At 35.4% G+C, this 9,782-nt stretch overlaps 1 long non-coding RNA gene across 1 annotated transcript; it reads left to right on the forward strand.

The window, feature by feature from the left end:
* The first annotated feature begins 3,654 nt into the window (after nucleotides 1–3,654).
* On the forward strand, nucleotides 3,655–7,003 carry LOC134473151 (uncharacterized). Its single transcript, XR_010043245.1, has 3 exons — nucleotides 3,655–3,777; nucleotides 5,278–5,834; nucleotides 6,373–7,003. It is a non-coding gene; the product is annotated as an uncharacterized LOC134473151 (long non-coding RNA).
* The last annotated feature ends 2,779 nt before the right edge of the window (nucleotides 7,004–9,782 follow it).

A 9,782-nucleotide genomic window follows, 5' to 3' on the forward strand; every position in this document is an offset into this window, starting at 1 on the left:
ATGCCTCTTCTAGATTTTAAAAATCTTTTCCCAAAGCTGAGAGAAGGTAAACCAAGTGAGGGTCTGGGTGTTTGAATTAGAGAAGAGTTAATTTGCTATTTATTTTTAGGTGTCACGTATGGATATAGTTTTCATGTTTGGTATGTGATTGTGTTTTCTTATTTATTTTTTCTAATGGTTACAAAATGGTCTTCTTCAAAGAACTAGCATTAGATTTCTTAAAGAAAAAATGAGTTTTATCCAAACATTGCACAATTGTTGTGCATGGTACCAATATAATTTTGGATATAGTATAGTCAGTTTCACAGGAAATATGTGTAATTTTCAAGTTCTATGGTAGCAATTTGGAAACTTTTAAGTACAAAATGGATCTATATGATGAACCCACTGCCCAAAGAATAAATGGTGATGTTAATAATGATTGCTTTTTAAAAAACTCTTCAAGCCAAAATGCTGTTCTATCACCCCACTGAAAGTTAGTAAAATCCTACCTATGAAAAATTTTGAAATTATAAAGAAAATAAGATTTTTTTCTCTGCTAGAAAATTATTCCTGAGGCTGAAAAGATATCTCAAAAAAGATAAAATGAAATACAGCTTATTTCCATTTCATGAATATTCTAAGCAACTAAAACATACAGCTTTAGCACCTTGATTGGCATTGAAAACAGGTAACTCTTGAGAAAGCCATGGGCATGTTATGCTCGCAGGGCTTCTGTTCCTCAGTGGAGTCACAGTAATTCCTTGCAACTTTTCACAGAATATTATTGCTTCTACAAAAAGCAAATTAATTTTCCAGCATAAGTTGTTTTTGTTCTCTGGTAAACATGATTCTCTTCAAATAAAATGAATCAAATTGCTCATCAAGTATGAAAAATAAAAGATACTCTGACAAAAAAACCAGGGAAGTTACAAATAGTACTATGTATTTCCTCACCCAGAAGAGTGACCTCCAGTTTATTTAAGGGTCAAACAAGAAAGTCCTTTTGAAATATTTTTAAAACCTAAATAATGGATGGCTTGTTTTCTTTGTTGGACCAGCATCCTAGTTTAATATGCTTTTCTTCTGAAGATTCTGTTTCATTACTGTCAACATTCAACCTCAAGAATATGAGGAAGAAATACTGAAGAATACTGAATATTAAAAGTGAGAATCAGCCTGTGATGGTCTTAATATTAATACTTGAATTTTTTTGTAGAATACCACCTAATGATATTAATACCTCTATTCAATGTGTGTTTTCTTTAGTATTTGGGATGCTTGTTGGTGCTACTAAGCTGTTATGTTTCAATCTGAATACAATTATTCTAAATAATGCCCAATAAGTTTAAAGAAAAATGTCAAAATATTAGAGTGTATGTTTAAATAAAATGATACAAAAGGATCCTCAATGATTTTTTGCCAAGTGCTTATTGTATTTTGGTAAGAAAATTAGTTTTAACAATGCGCATGATTTGAAAGACACAATTGTGTCTCTTGTATTGCTATTCACTGATTAAGTGAATTCAAAAGATAATAAGCATATGCTAAAAAGGCATTATTTTATAAACCATAAAAGCATGTGTGAAAATTCCAAAAAAGTATTTCATGATGCAGTCAAGAAGTGCCATTATTTTCTTCTCTAAATCCTGTATGTTGGTTGGTGCTTTCTCTGTCTTGCATGACAAACTGACAGACCCCTTGATATTTCAAGTTAAATGTATGTCATCAAACTTCAAGTCTTACGATAGTGTTGATGTAAACTTGTTTCCAATTTTAAAACATAATCAAAGTCAAAACTTCACTTTTGTTTTAAAGTTTAGATTTCTCTCCATTCTCCAGCTTTGCCCTCTGCAGCAGGCAATCGGTTCCTCTGCGTTGTATCTTTTGCCAACAGAGATGAGATGCTCAGATCTTTAGCCACACTTCTGACCTTTCACATATTCGAGAGCATAACCATTACTTTTTTGGTTGTTAGTTTTTATACTAAATTTTTCTATTTCTCTCAATGTTAGATATTTCAAGATCTGAATAGTCTGTGTATGTGTGTGCAAGGTGCTGTCAATCTTTTTAAAAATTTGTTGTCTGGAAAACAAGATAAATACTCCAAATGGGACTGTATGCAGAGTATGGGTTAAACATTCTGTACAGTATTCATTAGCTTGATGCTATTTACCCAAATCCATGAGCTGTTGGAGCTTTTGAAGCTGAATACATGTGTGGGGTTGTGATGTGGCCCGGGAATGGCTGAACTGAGAACGAGGAGACAATTTAGGGGGCAAGAGAGGTCACAGCTGAGGCCACCTGCAGACTTTCTGAATCATTTTCCTTAATTAGCATTGTCTGTTGCTCTGAGGAGTCCTTGAACCCCTCCCAAAATCCTGCTCAGTTTCCTGCATTTTCCACTCAACTCCTTGCTTGTTCTTGTGTGTGTGTGTGTGTGTGTGTGTGATACCTGGGATCAAACTCATGACCTCGCACTTGCCAGGCAGGCTCTTATGCCACTGAGCTAAATCCTGAGCCCCAACTCCTTGCTTGTTCTGATTAAATACGGGCTTCCCGGGGTCAGTTGGTTGGCCAGCTAACAGAGTTATGAGCTCTGCCAAGGATTTTAGTCCCCCTGCAGCCCTAAAGATCATGCCACTTTTCTCATTCCTTTGGGCCTTTGCCATGTACCTATTTGGGAGACTGGGGATCTAGACACATACCCCGACAATGAGCCTCCTTAATGGGTCATTCTAAAGATCCCAAAGATGAAATTATAACTCTTTTGCATTTTTCATTATTTATGCCATCCCTTTGTATTTAAATAAATAGCACAATGTCCATGAATGAAGACTTACTTATCACATCTTGCTTTTAAACATACACCATTTAACAAGAAACTTTGCAGTGTGAGAGGCACAAAGGAAGAAAATGGGGATGAGATTTGATGACAGATGGAGAACACCAAAGTCTCTTATCAGCTCCATGTGGAACTAAACCTCTGCACTACCTTGTTCTCTTTCTTGTGCCTTCCTTGTCCATCAGCTTTAGTGAGTGAAATCTGCCTGTTGCCTCCGAGTTTAGCTCTGTGTAGTTTCTCGGTGAGATTACAGTCACCCTTAGAACCATCAAAATGAAGGATATAAAATTGCCCAAACTGAGAGCTTTTTTGACCTCTGGACACCCTGTTTTCTACTCAGTTTCAAAAGAAATTATTTTTTGTATTCTGTGTGACCAGCTTCTGTATAAATTACTAATTTCCCTTTAATTTCTTGCTAGATTTAAAACTTAACCTTGGCCTTTACCGAAGATTAAGTTATACAAGTTTTTAAGGTTTTGCTAATTTCTCTATCACTGTTGGAAGATCCAATTCTTGTACCTTTCAGTATAGATTAACACTGCGCTCCAGTAGGACTATTAAGAAATTCCTTGGCTCACCTCAATGGTCACTGATTATATCAGTGCAATGACTTAACACAATACCCATTCACTAGCCCACAGTTGTGGGGTTGAAGTATTAGCTTGGGTTCAGTTACCCAACTATTTTAGTTCTCAGTGGGTCAGCAGCTGCATTCAACTGCAATTCAGGTTTAGGAATAGGTGCACCTAATTTTCCCAACAGCAGGTGACCTGAGTTTGTTTTAAAGGAAGAGGTAGAAGTTCAGAGGGTTAGACTTGGTAATGAGACATCGTGATGACCACATTCCTTTTGTCAAAATAAAGCAGAACACCTAGGAGTGTCAAGAATATGGAAATAGAAGATCTCTTCATGGGAGCAACTACAAAACTGCACTGAAAAACATATACGCAAATGTAAGTTTGAAAAACAAGAGAACTTTTTAATAATCAATCTACAAATGCAATTTACAAATATTACTGAGTTCTTGTTCATTATGTATTGCTTTGTGTGCTAGCACTGGTAAGAGCCCATCTAATTTTGAGGTCCCTCTTTTGCTACCATATTTTAAAATGTAACTTCTATTTTTTTAGAAAAATGAATGGGAAGAGCAGCAATATCTCTGCTTTCCAAGTTTCTGCACTCCAATCCCTTTACTTCTGGATGTATTATTTTGCCCAGTTCACTTTTCCTTGCTCCATGCCTCTGGATGACTGTCAAGCCATAATTATACATGTTTATATTAATTTTGGAGTGTTTTCTTCCCTTAGGGGCACCATCTCAGGAACATCAGATCAAAAGGGCTTATAAAAACCTGAGCCAATCAAGAAACTATTTACCAGAATTTAAGACCCAAAGTAATTAGAGTAATAGTCTTGTGGCTCATCTAACGCATTTTGACATTCTGTTCCCCGTGTACTCATAACGTTTCTGAGGTTCATTTGTAAGCTATCATGTTTGAATATTAAAGAGCAAGGTAAGAAAGCAATAGTAGTATCTTATTTTTGAAATAGAAAAAAAAATCTGAATTTCCCAAAGGACTTGGGATAAGACTTATCATTTCAATAAACAAATTTAAAAGCTATTATAAATCGCTAATATTACTAGTTAACCACTAATATAACATCGGGGACCAGGGACTTAATGAATGAATGGAGTAGATGTGAACATGTTTAACGCTGAAGTAAAATAGAATTGAAAATAAGCTAATATTTTTTATTATATTAATAGCTATCATTTTTGAGTATTACTCTAAGCATTCATGGGCTTTTACTCATTTAATTTTATGATACTACAAGCAGGTGTTATTATTAACAATTTATAAATAAGGAAACAGAATTGTCAGTAATTTAAGTAATATGCCAAAAATTTACACAGCTAGCAAATGACTGCATTCATCTGAACTCAGTTTCCGGGATATGAATTTCAGGCCGCTTAACCCTTAAATGTGTGCTTTAATCTGCTGTATTATGAGGCTGAATTCACTTGAAATGCTTTTATAAACAAGTTTTAAAGTAAAATAAATTCATAAATGAGACAACCTTTAAATTAAAATTGAAATAAATTCTTTGTTTTGAAATGTATATAGCCCCAATTCCATTTATTGCACATTCCACCTCTTTTTAGCCCTTTCTGTGATGAAATCAGAGAGATTTTCAGCAGTAAATACAAAGGAATTGTCTTCTCTAAGATCTTTACTTCTAGCATTCATATTTCCAATATTTCCAATAATGATAATATACATTTGTATTGAGTTTCCTAATAGACGCAAGTTTTGGGAAAGGGGAGACCTCTCATAAAGTCAAGTCTTATATGTAACAGAAAGGTATGTTTATGTCTCATGTATATGTGTATTAGCATAAATATATACATATATATGTACAAATTAATGAAATTTTTATTTTAATCCTCACTAGTTTCAATCATTCTAGAATGAACCAGTGTTATGGTTTATACATTGTATCGACTTGGGAGTCTAGAAGCTTAACTCAGCGACTCAGCAGTGTAGAGGACTAGCCGTTACCATTCTATGATGTTGTTCATTGTGTCAATGTGAGAAGATCAGAAGCCTAATTGATTCAGCAGGGGCCAGGTTCCCCCGTTCATAACATTCTCAGACTGTGCAAGAGGAGGGCACAGATGGTGTGAATGCTGTGCCCACCCCAGAGGAGCAGCCTCCACACAATAAAGGCAAATGAAGAGGGGACCAATTGCTAGTTCTTCGGGGGAGCTCTATTCTGTCTTCAGTTTGGACGTGATCTCTTGGCTTCGGGCACAGACTGTTTGGCTTCAGCCTGGGACTCTTCAGCCTTCCATTGTAGGTTCTTCAGGGTTCCATCATAGACCCATCAGCCTCCTGATACAGACTTGCATGGGACACTGCAGTAAACTCCAGCCCTTGGGTGGACCCTTCGGCCATCAGTGTGCAGACACCCTCTGCACGCTTCCTCATCCAACTCTGTGGCTGACCATCGTAAGCCAATCTTGTATTTTCATATACATTTGTATATCATGTGTTATATCTCTTTCTCTAGTAAACCCTAACTAATACAAGTATTATTTCTAATTTATGCAGCTTTTAATAAATTATTTTTAAAAGGTCAAGTATTAACACTAACTTAAATCCTAGTGATTAGAATTTAGAAATAGATTTCAGTTTGTCTTGAAAAATTCTAGTTATCTAGACATGTGTTCTTAAATGTTAAAAGCCTCCCAATTATGGAATGTAGCAATGAATGTGTATCCAGCCTAGAAACAAGCTATGAGCCAAAGCAGGGAATTATGTGATGCTCTTTTAATTAACAGTAAAATACTAGGTAACCTGGTAGTGATAACATATATGTGGTGACATTTCAGGGATAAACCCTATTCTAAGGGATTAATTAGCATTTATTCAAGTAAATGTTAATGGACATTTTAAAAGCAACTGGGTCCACTGGGATTGTTTACTCCAGTTTTTTAAATATACAGGGAAATGTAATTAGCCCTATTGCTTTCCATGTATTTCCCAGGTGCTGAAGATGACATGCTACCACGGCAAGACTACACAATGAGCCAATGTATTCCCTTCAACTTTTTGTGCTGATACTGTTTTTTAGTCTTTAATTTAACTTATTTATTTTTATAAAGTATAAAATTAAATGACTATAAAACTATGTATAAAATATACCACTGAGATAGCTTTCCTGGAGACAAATTAGGAAATGATTTTAGGAATAACCTGTGCATTTATCAAAACATATTTTAGGGCCGGGGTTTTAGCTCAGTGACATAAGCACCTGCTTGGCAAGTACAAGGTCGTGAGTTTAATCCCTGATACCAAAAGAAAAAAAAATACTTTAGTTTTTAAGCAAGTGATAGGCTGTGTTTTACAATTTGTTCTATGTGCTATTTTTTCTACATGCTATTTTTGTATTCAGAAATACAAAATGAATATTGCTCCATATCAATGCAAAAAGAGATAACACATTCATATAACTGGTTGTATAAAACTGTATTGGGTGGATGGATGTAACAGGTACTTTATTTAGCCAGTTTTTCATTGATGAACATTGAAGGTTGTTTCTGAACTTTTACAAAACAAAACTATTGTGACTCATATGAATATTGTATATGCAAGTAGTTAATTAAAGGAGCTGTGAGAACGAGTTGAGTTGTTTTTAGAAGTTTAACACATAGCCTTTAAATATACCTTGGAAATGGAGATGTCCATCATACACACTTAGGTAAGTCATCTATATAGTTACTTATTGTGACAGTAACACTTGGTTGATTTGATCAGGTTAAGGACTCCAGGAGAAATGATTGCATCATGAATGCACTCTTTGTGTTGTTAGGAGGTGGGGCGTGTTGCAGGGCATGGCCCTGGAGGACACATCCCTGACCAGTGCACCTTCGTGTGCCTTGCTTCCTGGCTCCCTTAATGTGAGCAGTTTGCTCTCCCACACCCTCCTGCAATGATGTTTCTGCTTTTGAGCTAGGTTACCATGAACTGAATTCTCTACAACAGTGAGTCAAAATAAACCATTTCGTCCTTTACATAGAGAGCATCAGCTGTTTGGTGGCAATAACAGGAAACCTGACCAACACACTTTTCTGATTCCTATAGATAACATGGAGTGAAAGAGTAAGATATTCTATAATAAATAACGGTCTATTTATGTAAAATTATTGTCAGTATGGACTCATGTTTTTATTTAAAGTACTGTAATTCATTAACGATCTTAACTTTTTTTCACCTATATATTGTTTCATAGTTAGATGCTCTTTCAACTTGCCTCCTGTATTTTGAGGTATCATCTTACCATTTTATTTCATCCTTTTTCTCACTATATATTCCTTTGGCTTTCCTACATGTGCTTTACATGCTTGATTTACAAACATGAGTGCAGAATTTTTAATTAAATTGAAAATGTATCATTTGTATTATGACTTATTAAAAACATTGCTTTCTTTTCCAGTCATTTTCTGTCATGTTCTTTTAGTGTGTTCATATTTTGCAATAGCAAACAGAAATGCCAAAACAGCCAGGAACTGGAGGCAGATTTATTGATGTTGACAGGCACTGATAAGATCATTCTTAAAACTATCAGACTCTGATCTCTGGTGGTCTAGGGCTTATCTGGGATAAGCAAGCAGGAAGTTCAGAGGCAGAATGGCTTGTCAATCGGGGATAGGTTTTTAGAATATGATCAGATGTTTCTAAGAAACAAAAGTAACAGGGACTCTAACCAAAACTATTACCTGGGCTACTAACAAACTGGAGTTTATTGGCTGGGGGCCTGGGGGTGCAGTAAGGAACCATCTCCTGCTACACTGACCCTCATTAGGTACCTCAGTGAAAATTCATGTTTTAGTCAGGTGATTTTTTTTTTTGGATGAGCTATTTGTAGAAAGTTGTAAGGAATAAGGAATAATCTGGAGTTGTGTTTTCTGCTAGCAAGAACTTTTTATGAGTTAGTTTAGGCTTTACTTTCCATTAGCCATGAAAAACATCAGAAAGCTATAAAACCCTCATAAAGTATTATTGCTGCTTCCCAAACTCCAACATAAGCACGGTTTTTACCTGAGACTTTGCTTTGTTTGTATTGTAAATTCTGTCTTCTGCTCAACTTTCCTTCTTTCCAGGACCCACCTAGATGGAGAAGTTCTATACGCAGTCCCATACATTCAGTTCTGGATTAGTAACAACTTTCTACATTTCACTGTGGGATGTATATTTTATTCTGGAGAACTGCAGTTTTAATGGTTTGATGGAGGCTACTACAAAACAGCTCTGAGCAATATTTAGTTAGTTAATCCATTAGCTTTCTACATTTACTTACTAGTCTGTCCCAGGCCTAGGTGACTTGCTCAAAGATTGGTGGCTGGAATGCAGTAAGTGTTACTCTCCACACTAACATTCACACAAGAAGCCTATTGGTCTGGTACACTGTGACACCTCAGAGGGCAAGATCAAGCCGCAGCTGAAGACATCTGGTTCTCATTCTGATTCCTAAAATAAAGACTGCAGCTGCAGCCCTGTGGCTCTTGCTGTAAATGTCATCCTTAGAGACAAGGCAGTTCTCTTAACTGGCAAAAATTACTACTTGGATATTTGTTCTAAACTTCCCAAGGTCCTTCTCAGTTTCCTGCCTTTACCTCAGGTGTCCCTCTTTTTTGTTTGAAAACCTAATAAATATGGGTGTTATAGGGAAGTCTTTGTCTTAGCTCCTAGGGAATTTTGATCTTCTTGGATTCTCCAAAACCATGTTACATTGTTTCTTTTGCTTCAGTCTTTGCTATAACTCATTTTAGGAGATTGGGGGCTCAGGCCAAGTCCCCACTAATGGTTCTCATTAGATTTACAGTCATGGCTTATTCTCTCTGCCTTTGTCAGATTTCTGCTCAATCTCCATTTCTTATGACAATATCCATTCAATTTTGTTTTACCTAATAGCAGCAAGATGAAATCTATGTTTCCATTTCTCATTATCCTTGCTGTATGTACTTAATTTCAAAACAAAAATCACATTTAATGGCCTAGCATCAAAAGAGAAATTATTACCTAGTAGCATCTGTTTCTAGAATGTTGATTTATTGTACTAATATACAAAATGGAGCAATGGGCTTTTGTTTATTTATTCGTGTTTCTTTTTCCCTTTGTGTTTTAATACTGACTATTTAATTTCACACTGAAAGCTCTTTGAGTTTTATGCTTTTTAGTGGGAGGAGTCAAAAGTAAAAGAACTTTGCATTAAAATGTAGAAGAACATTCTTGGTCATTATTGCTGACTTTAAAATGGTATTTAATTCCTTATATAAGAATTTTTAGAAATTATTATGATACAAGTACAATGATTAAGAATATTGCTATTTTAAAATAATCTTTCAGAAATTTTCTAAGCATGAGACAAAGAAAAATCATAAAAAACATGATTAA

Source organism: Cavia porcellus, unplaced genomic scaffold (assembly GCF_034190915.1).
Source record: "Cavia porcellus strain 051 isolate PalLab524CR breed Dunkin Hartley unplaced genomic scaffold, mCavPor4.1 scaffold_26, whole genome shotgun sequence".
In the NCBI taxonomy this organism is placed as follows: Eukaryota; Metazoa; Chordata; class Mammalia; order Rodentia; family Caviidae; genus Cavia; species Cavia porcellus.